Source organism: Corvus hawaiiensis, chromosome 6, assembly GCF_020740725.1.
Source record: "Corvus hawaiiensis isolate bCorHaw1 chromosome 6, bCorHaw1.pri.cur, whole genome shotgun sequence".
NCBI classification, from domain to species: domain Eukaryota; kingdom Metazoa; phylum Chordata; class Aves; order Passeriformes; family Corvidae; genus Corvus; species Corvus hawaiiensis.
The window spans coordinates 41,227,044-41,243,333 of NC_063218.1; the positions used below are offsets into that span (position 1 = coordinate 41,227,044).

Below are 16,290 nucleotides of genomic sequence, written 5' to 3' on the forward strand. Positions count from 1 at the left end.
AATTCCAGGAGAGGAAATGGAACACTAACAAAAATCAGACACTCAAACTAGGCAAAAGTTCACTGTTTTGGAGAAATAAACCTTCTGAACAACCCAAGAGAGTTGTCCTATCCATGTGCTTCAAAATGGCTCTTGAGACATCCATTTCGGAAACAAAACCATATTCAAGCTTCACAGGCTATGCTTACTTAACCTGCCAGAAAACTATTTCATACTTTGTCTTTCTTGATGAACCAGCCAGGAAAATATGTCAAAATAGACAACCATTTGCTAACAATCAGTCACTCAGTTAAGGATGATATGCAGATACTCTGTACGTAAAGTAAAAAGACACTGTCCTTGCCCTGAATAAATTACAATATAAGCATAGAAATAAAGCAATGCCGGTGGAAACAGAGGATGAACAACTAAGATATTTAAATACAGCAAAAACATAATGGGTACCAAACTATCCCTTAAATTTAGAGGGACTACCACAAAATAAAGACATTATAAATACAGGTTTACCTGCACAGGGCTCTATTTGATCATTACTCTTGTGGATTGTTTCTTAAAACTGAACATTAGAAATTGAAAAGAGATGATGAAGATGTAAAAATGATTGACACAAACTACAAGATGGATTAGTATTACTGAAAAATGAAGGGGAAAAAAGGAGATAAAGACATTTGAGCAAGGAAGAAATAGCCTATGCAGCATGACAGGCCCAAGAAATCACCTCAGGACCACAGAGCTAGTAAAAGTAAGGGAAACAGTATTTCATATCCAAGTAGGTTAGCAGGCATATCTTTTCATGTGTTTGAACTCATCTGTTTATTCTGTTTCCGAAGCAGTGTCTTTAGAACTTAAGTATTTGCCACCTGAAAAGGTTTTTTTTAGCAGTCACTTAAATTTTGCTATGACTAAACTGGCTATTATAGAAGTATTAGTGTGCCATGCTACTCCAATTCAGCTAGGTCAAATTCTTGCTGCAAATCTAAAGGATGAAAAATATTTAGGAAAAAACCCCACCTGCAATATTTGAAATAGAGCGGTAGGAGATGTCTGCATTGGGAAATTGGAGTGATTCCAAAAGGCTCAAAAAATATCCTTCTGCTACTTGATAGTTATTAAAACTTTTTTTTTTTTTTTTTTTAAAAAAGGCATCAGTAACGTGCTGACTACTAGCAAAACATCACTGTGATAGTCTATGGAAATCAGCATCTTCTTCAGGGGGTGTGTCTCGGATTACACCGCGCTCTGTGCTCATGGTGCTGAAGTTTAAAGCTCTGCTGCCATCTGCAGGGGTCTGTCCTTCACGTCCCTGCAAACTGTGAGTGTTCTCTGGAAACTTCCCCATCAGAACCACACTGCCATCGGCATGTCAGACTCCGTCATCACTGCTCTTTTGCTTATACCGCCCTCACTTGGACCCAAAAAGGCCAGATAAATTCAAGGTTAAGCTAAAAAGAAGTCAAAGATAAATTGGGTCTATACTTAACAATTTATTACCTTTTTTTAGATTATGTCATTTCTGTGAGCTTATTTCTACTATGGCAAAAAATGCCATTAACCAGTTATGAAAAGTCTGCAAACCTGATAAAAAAAATTAATTTATTTGAACTTCTGCACCATAAAGAGAGGTGTGATTGCTTCCTAACATGGGACAATCCCGCTCATGGCCAGATGACCATCTTCAACAAGTATCAGTCCAAAGTTTTCTTTAGACCCCCCCTCTTGCTATATTAGCATACTTTAAAAAGCCCTTCATATCTGACACAACACTGTCCAGTTTCAACTCTTACTAAGCTTTGGCTTTTTATTTCTTCTCCCTGCATATACAAACCACAGTGCTGAACTACATATTCTACAGATTTATTGCTGGAAAGAAAACTAAAGAGTTCAAATATAAAGAAGAGGATGATTTTCAGATTTGATCCCTCTACACGTCAGTTCTAAGAGCAAAATAAATGAGGTAGAGTGAGCATACTCCTGTGTTTACAGAGACTAAGCAAATTCCTACCTTTCTTTTCACCCGAAAGTTCTGGCTCCTGAGGTATCTTCTTACCTAGCCTGAACGCACTGGAGACAAATAGGTTTATTGCTGATTCCATCAAAGTTCTGACTTACCTTTGGCATCTAACAGATTGATTTGTTTCTAATTTGGAGAGCTCATTTTCAGGTCATTTTCTGATTCCTCTTGATTATTTTTGGCAGGGTTCTTTGTAGTACATTCAGCATGAGATCACTTTGGTAACAGAAATAATTAAATATTTAGGATAGACAGCCAAGATTTTTCTTCATGTGAACTAAAGATAAGGCTAAGTAATCCTCACCTTCAAATTTGTTTTGTTTGGAAACTGCTTTGCTTCTTAAAATGATTGATTTCATGAACAGCAGTGACAGCAGCTTGTGGCTGACAAATGTCAGTTTTGAAAATATTTGAGATTAAAAAGAGTTAGAAACTAGCACTGACATTTTATTTCCAGATTTGTTTTTTTAATACAATCATTAGACACTGCAGCCTTGAACCTGCTGTCAAAAAAAAGAGAGACTGGAATCATAGTAAATCTCATCATGTTTCCACTGTATTGGTAACATGGGCTACAGAGCTCCCAAGTGACTGACATAAGTCTGAAAGTGTCCTTGTTTGGCTCTGAAGCCCTCAACCTTAAGAATGCATGAGTTTCTCCATAAACTGTTACCTGGTACCGTAGTTAAAAGTGAGCATGTGCTCTGACATGTCATCTCCACAGCCTGCAGCTCCCTCAGGAATATCCATCTGCTCTGGTGTGGTCTGTCTTCCATGGACAGCAGTGCCTATTCTTCTCTGCTGTGGAGCACCTCCTCTGATTTTTGAGTCCCCTGCCTTGTTCCTCACTCTTTTTGATTCCTTCTCCTCTTTCCATTCAACGTTTTATACTCTTTCTAAAATACATTTCCGCAGAGGTGCCACCAGCTTGGCTCCTGGGCTCAGCTGTGTCCTAGTGAGGGTCTGCAGTGCAGCTCTCTCCAGCTGGCTGTGTCCATTGTGGGGTGGCCTCTGACCTCTTCCCACAGGGGCCACCCCTACAGCCTCTCTCTGCCCTGCTACAAAACCTTGCCACCCATTTACAGTATAAAGTGACTTCATAAATTACACAAAATTAACTTCCACTCATGTACTTTTTGCTCCTCGTCCCTTCTCTCTAGAGATGGACTAAGGTTATGCAGTGGAGGAATGACTGCAAGTGAGGTGTTGTGTGACACTTGCTAGAGAAAATGACAAGCAGATAGTGCTAGAAATAGGCTGAAGAAAAAGACAGTCTTATGATTTGTGCAGTTGTCATAAATGGGTCATTTAGGTTGTTCAAAGAATCACCAGCAAAAGCAGGTTTAATATTAAAGTGAAAGCACAACAGGGTTCGTTGGCAAGGCCCACTCTACTACTTAAAGGACTCAGAAAAAAATTGGACCGAAACCTAAAAAATCAATCTATCTAAACCTAAAATCAACCAAAAATTATCTATGCAGAGGCTGGGCATGGAAAAGGGTAAGGACAGAAATGCTGAAGGATAAAAGGAACAAGGGGACCCTCCCAGTAAGTTTGAGGGTAGACCTGCTTGTTAAACTTAGACCTGAACTTGACCAGCAGCTTAAGCCTAAAGGTTTTAACAGCACTTCAACTTAATAGCACTCAACAGAGAGCTCAATTTAAACAACTTAGCAAAATATTCCTAGAAAATTTTCTATAGCACAAGAGTAAGTCACTTACAGATCTAAAGTACTAAAGAAGCTCTGAATGCAACATTCACAGTCCATTTGCTACAGCATATTATCACCTGCACACACACACAGACCTACAGGAGTATGTACAAGGTATATCCCTGTGAAAATTCCCCTCGAATTCAGCCAAATACTCACATCAGATGCCTCTGCACCTTCTCCAAGGCCACAGGGTTGAGCCACTGGGAGTGGGGGTTTCAGCCCAGGCTCCGTCATGGGCACTCAGTGGCAGCACTTTAACTATAGCAAATTTGAGAGCTAGCTGGCCCTAAGTGTTGTCCCACTGAGAAGAAGATTGCTGGTTGCAGCCCCCTGCAGTCCAGGAGTGCACAAAGGGTCTCACTCTCAGGACCACTGCTTATAGGGTCCCATGAGAAATGGGTTTAGTCATAGTAATTTTCCATCCTGACCACAGGTCAGGTGCGTAATGTTCTTTGAAGATTTGAGAACAAAAATGGTATTCTATTTGGGTTGTTATTCAGGCAAGAAAAATAAGTTTCCAAGGCTGTTTGTTAAGAAACAGCTGCTCTTTAGCCAGCTCCCAAGTTCCTGGGAGCAGATGATGTTTCTGATAAGCTCCAGAAGAGCTGAGTACAGGTGCTGCTCATCAAGGCCAAGGCATAACGAGCATTTCTGAGATCATGGTGTGGCCTGAGGAGAAGGGTGGGGTGCATTGCACCACCACAGCAGTAAAACTGCACTCTGGAGAAAGAGATTTAATCCCAATCTTTGCCATAAAATTACTAAACAGTACTTAGCAGTTATTTAAAACAACAACCAAGTTCTCTAAGGCAGGGAGATATTTTTCCTCCTACACAGTGACTCACAGCGAACAAATTAACTGAATAAATACACAATCAAATCTTTAGCCACAGAGGTGGGTACCTAGAACAAGCCAGGTATTCTTGGTATGACAGGAGATAATGAGGAGCATGGCATAATCCTGAAAGGATCTACACAAAGTGAGCTCAGACAATTGTCAGCTGAGGTCTACCTGGAGTTTTAAGCACAGATTGAAAATGCACACACTGCTGAGCTGGCCCCTCCACAGCTCTGCACCACACTGCATCAAAGCTGACAGACTCCATAGACCTGAGGTGGCTCTTCACAAGCTCTGAACTAGTGTCTGCATCCTCAGCATCATTAATTTGTGACCCAGATGAATCATCCATACATCATTAACAACTGCACATCCAAGGAAGTCCAGTTTGTTCCCATATCCAGGTCCCTTTCTCCAGAACCTTCATTTTTCTATGCTCTCTCTGCTGCACAAAATCCACATACACACACCCCTCCATGCCCTAACTTGAGGCCAAATTTTCTACTACTATATATAAATTGGCAACTAAAAGCTACTTGTTCAACCTTGTGCACACCTTCTCTCAGACAAGACTGTGAATTTAAAGTTCAGGATTAGGTAGCTCACTCTTGCTGTGGAGAATTTGCTTAAGGTTTCCATTATGTTCTTTAAAAGCTGTAACACAATTAAAGCATTCTCCATTTTGCAAGTCAGCAGCCAGGACATCTTCGAAATGTTAAATGATTTGTTTAAATTAAAGCACTTGTTCTATGCTTGAGTTTAATGCTTTATACCAAAATCAGTATCAGTACAATGCAAGTCAGGTCAGAGAATTTAAACAACTGGAGAATCTTAGTTCTGCTTTTCAAGACTTCAGACTATTTAGTAATCACTTTCTTCTAAGGAGGAAATAGTATGTTTAGTATCTATATAATCTACACTAGCACCGAGGAAAAACAGATCACTCTCCAATCTCTGCAACTGGAACAAGCCCTGTCTATTTCAAGCAGGAGTAGCTTGCTTGAGGATGTTAGGAGGATTTCCCAAATTTTCAATTACTGAAATAATATCACATATTTCCTCCTAAAGTACGGTGTTATTTACATTACTTTCAAATGCAAATGACAATGCCTCTTCCCGAAAATTGGTTCCAGATCTGAAATCACTTACCACTTTCCAGTCAACAAAAACAAGCATGCTTTTCTGTAAATCTAGTTGTTTGTTCATTCAAATCTTCTAGCTCTGGGTTAATGAGTTCAGGACAGTTTCCCACACACAGATACTAACATTCAGATACTCATACCTGATAAAAGCCGTCATTTTTCAGCAAGTTTCAAACCAATTCCACCAGCCACATTCACAGCAAAACTGCAATGAACACATGGCAGCACTCTATTTCCCCCCGCTGTCTACTTTTTTTCCACCAGGGTAGCCTTGCTTCATGTCACCATGTGCTAACCAGCTTAACCTACTGGACATGTAGGATGTCCATTATTTTTTCTACATGCCAAGATTACTGTACATGTGCTGCAGTAAATTCATAAAGAAACTCAATTTGTACCAGTTTTTGTGTGGCAGACGTGGTGCCTCAGCAACAGTCATGTCTGCTTTTCCCTCTACAGCTGCTTTGCTGACTCACCTGCTTGTGGGTAGAGCAGCTTCATTTGGCTGTGCAGCACCAGTGCACACATATATATATATAGCCTTTACTTCTCCTTCCGTGGAGCACTGAACTATGCAACTTCCAGAGGATGAAATATGGGAGGAGGGTTTGCATGTGCTGCTTTGGGCGCAGGAGGCAGAATTAGAGTACAGCAAGTGAATGTGTGCAAACTGTCAAGTCAATAACCTATGAAGAAATTTTTGGTTTTGTTTCACTTCCAGAAGCTGATGTTCTATACTTTTCTCCATAAATAAGCAAAACTCCTATGAATTCTTTAAAGATCAGGCCATGTCAAGCACCAATAACTGTATAAGGTGTTATTTGAAAAAGAGTTACTGGCAGTAAAACACTGTAAAATAACCTACATGAATTTTAGTAAAAATGTTGAGATTTTAAGCTGTAAGTTGTGAAAATAAGAGCTGTCTTAAGCATTTTAAATACTACTTTTTTTGGAGCAGCTTTTTAAAATTACATCAGTCACTAAAAGGGAAGACACAGCTCTGCCAGATGGATCAGTATTCTACACACAAAACCACAAGAACCATGAAAATTATACAATACAAATGCAAAACAGTAAGTAGCATGTGTATGCTATTTTAATTTTCACTTTTCTTTGAGGTTTCTTCCACCTTTCACTGTTTGTATTACTTCTGCTACTTTAGAACTGCAGTAAAGAACTGAAGTTCTGTACACTGCTTCTTGTAAGCTCAATAATTCTTTTCTTGACTTAATAATCTGTTTAATCAATGGAGACATTATCAAAACAAAAAAACAACAAAAAAAACCCCAAAACAAAACAATCCATTGAATCAACTGCAGAACTTTTTTCAGAATACACTGAACTGAAAAAAAAAATAGCATATTTACGAGGTTAAATATAACTAATTAAATACCTCCTTATTTTTCAGTTACGTTCATTTGTAAATTTGACCTATTAGGTATATTGCCTTTATTCATCAGATGGCATTTACAAATTCCAATAGCATAACCATTAATATGATACATTCCAATACAGCTGTCAGCTTCTCTCTCTCTGACCTCACCTTCTCTCTCATGTAAAAGGTGATGAAAATACCTGGAATATCTTCTCATCCCCTAAGAAATGTAAGAACTGCCCTCCTAAACAGCAAACTAAACTGCCCAGTGACATCAGTATTTGGATGGGATTGCTCTGGACAGCAAAACCTAGGAAACTGTTGGAGTTCTCATTCCTGTCTTTGTGGGTGTTGCACATAGAGAAACAAAAAAGCAGAAGTATGATATGGATAAAAAAGAAATGAACTTGCAAAAAGGAAATCACAAGAGTGCAACAACAACAACAACAAACTCCTCAAATACCGCAAGGTGCAATTTTGGGGAATTAATTCTTAAAAATAGTGAAGTATACTGAATTGTGGAGTGCAAAACCAGATTTGAGCTGGTGCTGGAGAACACTAACCTGGGGCCAATGTTGGACCAGCTGTGGTAAAAACAGGTATATCCAGTGCTGAATAAATGAGTCACAGATGTAGGGAATGTACTGGATTTATCTGTAGAACCAGGAGAATCAGTTCTTGCATGTCAGTTCTTCATATGCTATTGTTCTAACTTCCTTACGATACTCCTATAAGACCATGAGGCTGAGGGATTTCGACAAATACCTCAGGAGAAGTTGTGTGTAAATGATTGTTACAGAGTGGCTCATAATGAAAATCCTAACCCTCAAAACTGGCAGTAAAAATTTCTGCCATATCATTCTGTAAATACAGTTAATACTTTCTTAAAAGGGCTATGGAGATCCTCACCAAAAAAACCCTTCTCTCCCTGAGTTTAATTTTCTGTGGTGGCTTACATATTTACTATTCTGGGTACAGATGGCAGACCTATGATGAATTTTAGAATTCAGTCAATATTGCAGTATTCTGCCCTTTAAATCTGGCTGTTGTGTGAGACAATTCTCAGAGGCTAACCTTTAAGACTAAGAGAAAAAGAAAGTGCTCCCTGGAGAAAATGGGTATTGGATAGTGTCTCTTCAGTTTTGTCCAAGTGGAGTTTGAGATAGCTGCTCTTCCTCCAAGAATTGATCCATTTCAGACATTGTAGAATCTCTGCAGTAAGATAGGTTCTGTCTCTGGAAAAAGCAGGTGGATCTCATCAACAAAAACCAGTGTATTTCTACATGTTCAGAAGAAGAATACACAACTTTTGTACTTACAGAAAATGTTACAGAGAGAATTTGCTCCCACTGTCATGGAATAAATAATAAGCCAATTAAAAGAAGTGAAATTACGTATTGTGGGGAGCTTGGCAAAATGCCCAGCTCTGCTGGATAGATGTGAGATTCATAAACATCTCTTTCATCAAACCAATATTATCCCCCCAAAATGACAAGAAGAGGCAGCTCATATGTCAATTGAGACGTCAGAAGAAGAGATTTTGATCAAGGATTAAAAAAACCATTAATCTACTCTACAACAGTGCTGATACTCTGATGTTTTTGCTGCCAAAATCCCAAAGTGAAGTAATCAATAACTAAATCAAGTAATCAATCTCTCCAAATCATATTATATGGGAAGAAAACTTATTTTCAGTTACTGGACACTACAACAGTCTAGAAGATGAAGTGAAGGGAAAAGGCTGTACTCAACTGAAACTGCTGAAACTGCAGGGGAAATCTAGGTCAGCAAAATTCAATTACAAGAGCTGTGTAAGCAATTGAAAAAAACACACTAATGTTCATTAGAGGAAAAAAAGCCTTACTTTAACTTTCAAAAATAAATTTAAATTTGAAAGCTTAAATAGTCACAAAATATATGTGTGAATGTGATTATTCACACTTTAAATTCTAAATGGGAAATGTGTGGGTAAGCTGCACAAGTGACAATTACAATGCAGAAACCATACTACTTAGGCACTGAATTAATGCTGTAATTTGAACCATGGGTATCCACAACAAATTGTTCATAAAATATGCACACAGGGAAAACGTTACCAAATAAATTTACAAACTCAGGCAATAAAGTTATTGTGAGGATTTTTCTGAGCATTTTGTCAACGGAAGAATGACAATAATGTACTGAATAAATTATCCTCCAGAAATAGCCTCTTATTTTGTGATTACTGAGTAGATTGGCAAGAGTAACAAAAACTTTAATGGAACTGAGTATTAACATTTCATTGTACAATTTATTTAAATGGAAGAATTTAAGGATTTTAAAATTGCTGCAACTTGCAAGTCTATCTCATTTTACATAGTTGATTTGGACATATTATTACCACTCTGGGACAGCCCTACCCTAAATACAGCTCTAGGGAGAGAAGAATTGTATACCCTGTAAGGAAGGGGATGTTTTTTCTGTTTTGAAAACCACTTAAATGCTATTATCACTATTGGAATAGATTTTCTCACAGGTCAGTTGAGGTAAGATATTGTGTGAAATCTGAATGTGGGCCACCCTATCAGCAACTGGCAGAAACAGATAACAGACTTCAGACTAAAGCAAACCAATACATTTAGTTTTGCAAATATATTTACTGGCAGCTCCATTTTAATATGCAGAGCATAACTTGAAATATTTTGGGGTAATACCCCAAGATTTGGGGGGTGCATTTAAGTGGATTGTTACTTTTTTTTCATTTACATTATTTTATAAATATTTATTCTCAAACCAAACAATGCTAGGTATCCATTCCCCATCTATCTGATGCATCATGCACATATCCAACACACACAGATTCTAAAAATAAGCATTACTAGCTGTTAGTCTGTGGAACATTTTAAACTGAAGTGTTCTCCATCAGCTGAGATCTTAGTATTGCTTGGGTATAAAAAACAACTCTAGATTTCTGCTAGAAATTGCACATATTTGGCTAAAAATAATGTCTTCAGGAACCAATGCAAAGAGGAGTCTGAATCCCACTGTATCAAACACGTTGTGCTATATCTGTAAAAATATCTTGCTAAATACCATGGAAAGAGGCAGGATCAAAACTAGAGCAGATTTAACGGGCTATTTATTTTGTTTCTAGAATAGGCCAGTGATTTTACTGCCTGTAAAAACTACAACCAGGTTCCATTCAGAAAGGAATATCTAAAACATTCTTGCACAGCTGCATTCCTATGAACAGCTGTTTCAGTTCCAAGAGATGAAAAGGATTACATTTGGGAGCATGCATTTTCTCCCTTTGGGGCATTCAACGTAGCACTCCTGTGAATGAGTCATGTAGGTTCTAATAATATAGCTCAAGCCTAAGCTGTAATACCTTACATGAGTCAGGTTTTGGGGTCTCATACAGATTTTCCTGTTCCTGTAAGCAGCTTCTCCTTTTACTCCTCTCATGTAATATAACCCTGAGTTTGCAGCTCAAACGCAGTGTTGATTGTGGGTTTCCACAAGCCAGGCCCATCAGCTATCTAACTTAATACTTCTATTGCACAGTCCTACGTCCTCATGCCATTTTACTTTAACTGGTAGTTTACAAATGTGATAAATTACATCTAAATATATTAGGAAATCTAATTAGCAACACTCATATATTCATTTGAGGGGTGGATCTATCCAACCTAGTGAAGGCAAGATATAAGACAATGAAGAACCATTGAGATTTAGAAGCTAAGGGCTTTGAGCCAGTTTTGGACTGCTTACTGCTAAAAAAAATTACTTCCGAATCTTCATAATAAGGTGATCATGCCTCTTCCTAAAACACATAAGATCCTTAACTCCTTTCAGCTAAATCAAATAGAAAATTTTCTCCAAGTTTGCCATGTACAAGAAGAACAATGAAGTATATAAAAAATGGAAGCTTAAAAGTCAACTGAAAATAATTATAAACACAGATCTCCTTGTGTGAATGCTCTCTCTGAGTTTATTTCTTTCAATTTAAATTGATTGTGCACAGACAATACAACTGAATTCAATCATTATAATCCCATAATACAATGATGTAAAAGGTAATAGCTATAGATTAAAAGCATCTGAAAAGATGTTCTAGAAGACAGCTGTGTGATGGAGGTACACATCCTGCAGATACACCAAGACAGAGGACTGGAAAGAAAAGCAAAAGATTCTGCCATCAGGTGGCTGGAGGTAAGAGTCAAAACAAGTAAGGTTGATAGGGGCACAAACTGCCAGCAGGACAAGGAAGCAGCAAGATCATGGAAGAAACAGACACGGCCTATTGATGTTCATATATTAACTCTCAATACAGGTGGAGCACTCAGTTATCATAAAAAAATTACTCCTACTGTACAATTACTGCCTAAAACATGGCCCCACAGCTCTGGTCTGCAATTCAGATGGAGGCCTGAGAAAGATAGAAACCATTATCATGAATCAAACAGCTACCTAAGCATCCTCCTACGATTTACGCGTTTTCATTGTGCAGATGGTTTGACAGTTCCATGTTCATGAGTCTCTGTGGTACTTGCTGTCTGGTTACCTTGGGACCTACTGCAGAACCATCCTAAGCTTGTCCTAAACCACTGGCTACAAAAAGAACAGCAACATTCCCAACACCATTTTATTTCCGGCTCTCAGATCCCTGAGTGCACTGAGACCTTAATTGCCCTGATCAGCCTCACCTAGGAACTCCTTCCAAGCCTTCCACTTACGGGCCTGGGAGCCTCACTGCAGCTCAGACCCACACCTTCAGTCTCTGGTTAAGCTATATGGGAGGTGAGCCCCTCTCCAGGGCTGTCACAGCTGTCCCTCTGCTTGGCCATGAACCCTATTCATCCTGGCCTGTGGACTGATTCCACAGTTTGACCTCGCATCTGCCTTGTGTGAACTTCCCTGGTGATCACTGGGCTGTATCTGCCTATTCCTTCTCATACTGGCTTTACTATTTTCCTGAAAGAGATATAAAACAGGAAAATTCAGGCAACATCTATTTTGCCCATTAATGCCTATAAAGTGCTTTATTTTCATTTCCATTGTCTGGTCTCTCACCCTTATATATATCACTTCATTTAAAATGACAAGCACTCATTGAACCTGTAGAATAATACTACTGTTTAATGAAAAGTATGTGATTGAATGTGCTTTTGAGTTGTAACTATTTTCCTAGATTCTCCTGGTCAAGAATGATACCAGTTACTTTGAAGCTTGAATGAGATTCAGAATAGTTGTTATGAATGACTGTATGTGCTACAACTGAAGGGGAAAAGGGAAGGTTGTGGTTGCTGATACTTTTATGTTTATTTTTAACAATTCAAAGTAGTCAAAAAGGCAGACTAAAAGTTACTACCTTTCTATAAAGCAAAAAAAAGTTATCCCTCATATAATTGCCCAAGTCTGCATGGTGCCTGTTGAAGAAGAATTCAGACCATGAGGAGGAAGCACACTGAAACAAGCATGGGAATTAGAGCCTTCTGCTTTCTCATTCAAAAGCCTCACATGTTCAAACAACCTATTTGTCATTGCTGAAAGGATACACCTTTTTTTCTGCTATGGTAATGGGAAAAAGAAATGGCACACTCAGTAGCTGCAAACTTGCTGGCACGTGAGTGCAGGATTTTCCACTGACAAGTCCTCTGTGCTGCTGCTGAATGGGGTATAGACCCTGTGGTCATGCCATAAACACTGCATTCCTCCATGATCCTCCTGGGTGCTGTGTCATGGGAATTATGTCCTTTGTTATCAATACAGGCTGTTCTTGTAACCCTTGTTTGGCTGCTTCTTCCAGTGATTTCTTGCACGTGCACATTTCCATCCCCACAGCATTCCTGGAAATTTTTGTATTTCATTCCACAGAGACTGGCGTGGCTGGATTGCTATGGATGTAGTTTGGGGGAAGAGATGGTGTCCTAAAAGAGATGTTCTGCTGCATCCCTGGGAGGCTTTGCATGCGTGAAGTTTTCCACATTCCCAAAGTGGTTTTGGTTCAGAAGTCTCAGCTTTACACCTCTTGGGTAGCACCCAGAAATATAAACCTGCAGGGAGCCTCACAATGTGCCTGGTACTCTGTTCTGCCACCATATCCTCCAGACTAGGACTGCCTGAGGGAGATGCCCACTACCGCCGCAGAAGAGGTTGAGCACGTCTGCACATGGGTCCAGGACAATTCCCATTGTGATGTGGGATGCTGCTCTCCCTGCTGAAGTATTCCCTTGCTCAGCAGGTGTTTTCTTCAGCAAGATGGTGTCTCTGAAGATGATAGTGCTGCATTTCCTGATGTTTCTTCTGGACATAGTCAAGGATGAGGAAGAGGATGAAGGCATAACTGTATATTTGTGTGTGTTTGAAGTGAACTGGGCCCATTCAGCAGTAGCCTTGTGAAACCATCCCCAGGCTGACACTCAGGTAGTGCTGCAGCCCTGTCTGTGGGGTAGTGCATGTCCCTAGAGCTGGACAGAGACCCCCACCTGCATGAGGGAAATGTTATACTTTGCTGTAGGGCAGTAAGTAGAGATGTGATCCCTCTGAACAGGGTGGCTTCTACACTCAGGTTGAAATTGGGGTGAGGGGCATTTATGATGACAGCAAGGGGATGTTAAAGTCCTCACAATAGAAATGGTTTCCAGACACAGGCAGGCTGTCTGGCACTGCTGTCCCTGTACACTCCAGCTCATGGCCAGACACTCAGGTCAGGCAGAATCAGTGGCTGTCCTGGGCTGCTCACCACATCCTGAGCTGCTGGTACCTCCAGAGAGTTGTCCTGGGGCAACTGAGTGGTCACACCCTCGGGCTGAACCTTGGCTCTGTCGCTGTGACCAGCTTTAGCCCTGTCCTGTGCAATAAGAATCAGACCAACTCCACATACACCTGGACTTTGCCTCTTGGTAGGGAAGTGGCTCCTCTTCCAGTGGAATTAAAAGGAGAAACTGCTGGCTCTTAATGCCGACTGGGTCCAATTTTTTCCTGGCACAGATTGCATGGTTTCACTACAAAGAAAACCTAACTATTGTAGCAATTTTAACAATACACAAATGATCACACTTTTATTAATTTCTCAGCCATTGCCAACAACATTTCAGAACTCCTACTGAAATCATTATTCCTCCTTCAAGGGCAAGTAAATCACCTGAGACTGCCTTTTCATCATCGTGCGGAACACCTTAATCACACCTGAAATTCCTCTCAATAAACAGTGCTAGGATGTTAGTCCTCACCCATTGGCTTTGCAGTAGTATTTCCTCCATTTTGTTTTGTAGGGGCTTAGGAATCAAAACTGGCAAAAAATTTTTTCTAGAACTGCATTTTTTCAAAAACTACGTTTTTTTCTAAAACTGCATTTTTAACAGCATTTTAGAAGGACTACTCCTTTTGTGATAGCAACACTTGATTGCTCAGAGTAACTCAAACAACACATCAGAAGCTGAACCCGTCTTGCAATGTCTGATGAACTGAAGAAATGCCTCTTCTAAAGCAGACTCAAGGTTGCTGTGTTCAGAGGCATTTGCACAGCCACTGTGGATAAGGAAGCAATTTTCAATGGAATTAGAATTTCTCTCAAGAGCTGACTGATTCTTCATCAAATAGTATAAACACAGACAGGCCTTTGAGCAAATTCTTTCAGATGAAGTGTTTTTGGTGCCTCCTTTAACAAAATAAAAGAAATAAATAATTTTTCATTTTCCATGTAAATGTTACTCTGAGATTCAAATTAATTTCCCATTGTTCTTTTCTAGAAATGTATTTTTGTGAGAAAAATCAGTTTCTAATGTTACAGGGTAAGAACAGGAAAAATATTTCCTTTTTTCAGACTTATAAATACAAGTATTAAATACCCAGGTTAGTCATGTATTTAACTATCTGTCTATGCTACAGATTAAAATAGCAGCCTATTTTGTTCTCAAATCTCTTACAGGCTTGTCTTGGTCAAGAGCATATAATTTTAAAAGTGTGATTGCAGGCAAGGCTATAAAATGAACACTCCAGGAGTTGTGACACTCTTGCAGCTCTCTTATGAGATCAGAAGAGAAGAGCTTAGCTACTTTCCTGACAAAAAAATTCTTCTCTGAACATGTGCATGAACTCTGGTGCCATTATCTGGTCCTGTGATAGGCTTAGTCATCTCTGTGGAACCAAAAATGGCTTGTGGCTAAACAAGCACCCTTAGCTGTCCCCTGCTGAGGGGTTTCCAGCCACTGGGAGCTGGCAGAAGGGGGTTTTACCCCTCGCATGCCGACACAAAGAAGCCTGGAGGTCAATGCCGAAACCCCTCTGGAAGGCGGAACTCAGTGCCCAGCACACAATGAAAACGGGGCTGAGCTCCTCACCCAAAAGGGGCTGTATCTTCCTGTCGCTGTTAAACAGGCACGCAGGCCAAGGCAAAGAAGAAAGAGAGGGGACTCTCCGTCTGTGTTCCACACAGGTTTATTCTGGCAAAATGACAGGGACAAAGAGACCCATTGGTAGGAAGGTCCAGGGATCTTATAGTGGGTACAGAATAGGTGGGGAAAGGGATCTCAGCCAATGGGATAGAGACAGGTAGGCGGGGTTGACAGGAAGGGAACCAATGGAAACAACACATAGGCGGGACTCAGGGAAGGATCCAATGGGGCGTCGAGGAACAAGGAACTTTCTAGAACTGATACATATTAAAGCTGGGAAATGAATATACATGACTTCGTGCATAAAACACAGAGGAGAAAACAGTAACCTATCAGGGGAAAACATGCAAATATCAGAACAAAGGAATCATGTGTTCTCGAAGTTACATGCCAAACGTGGGTTGCTGACCACCACGGCTGGTTGTCTGTGTTCTCCTCAGGAGACAGAGCAGCTGGAGCCACTTGCACTGCCAGACCCTGCCTGCCAGAACTGTACAGGGAAAGCTGCAATAGGAAGTACCAGTTCTTTCCTGAAGCAGATTTGTCTCGTCCACCTTTCTTGTGATTTAAGGCTGTAACGGAAGTCATTTTTGGAAGTGGAAATGTTAGGCTGGGGTACGAGTCTGTCCAAGACCTTTTCGTGCTCAAGACTGTGAAGACCATAAAATGATTTTTTAAAGTTTGGAGTTGTTCAGCCAAATAAGTAAAACCCATGATTATGTCAGTGGTATATTTAAGAGACAACCCTATGGCTGAATGAAGGGGGCTAAGGAGTCAGACCACGTTGACAGTGTGTTTGGCTGGAAGTGACTACTGGAAAAGAGAAATGGA

At 40.0% G+C, this 16,290-nt stretch overlaps 1 long non-coding RNA gene across 1 annotated transcript; it reads left to right on the top strand.

Annotated features, from left to right (window-relative positions):
* The first annotated feature begins 1,148 nt into the window (after positions 1-1,148).
* LOC125326885 lies at positions 1,149-14,757 on the top strand. Its single transcript, XR_007204056.1, has 2 exons — positions 1,149-1,312; positions 12,938-14,757. It is a non-coding gene; the product is annotated as an uncharacterized LOC125326885 (long non-coding RNA).
* The last annotated feature ends 1,533 nt before the right edge of the window (positions 14,758-16,290 follow it).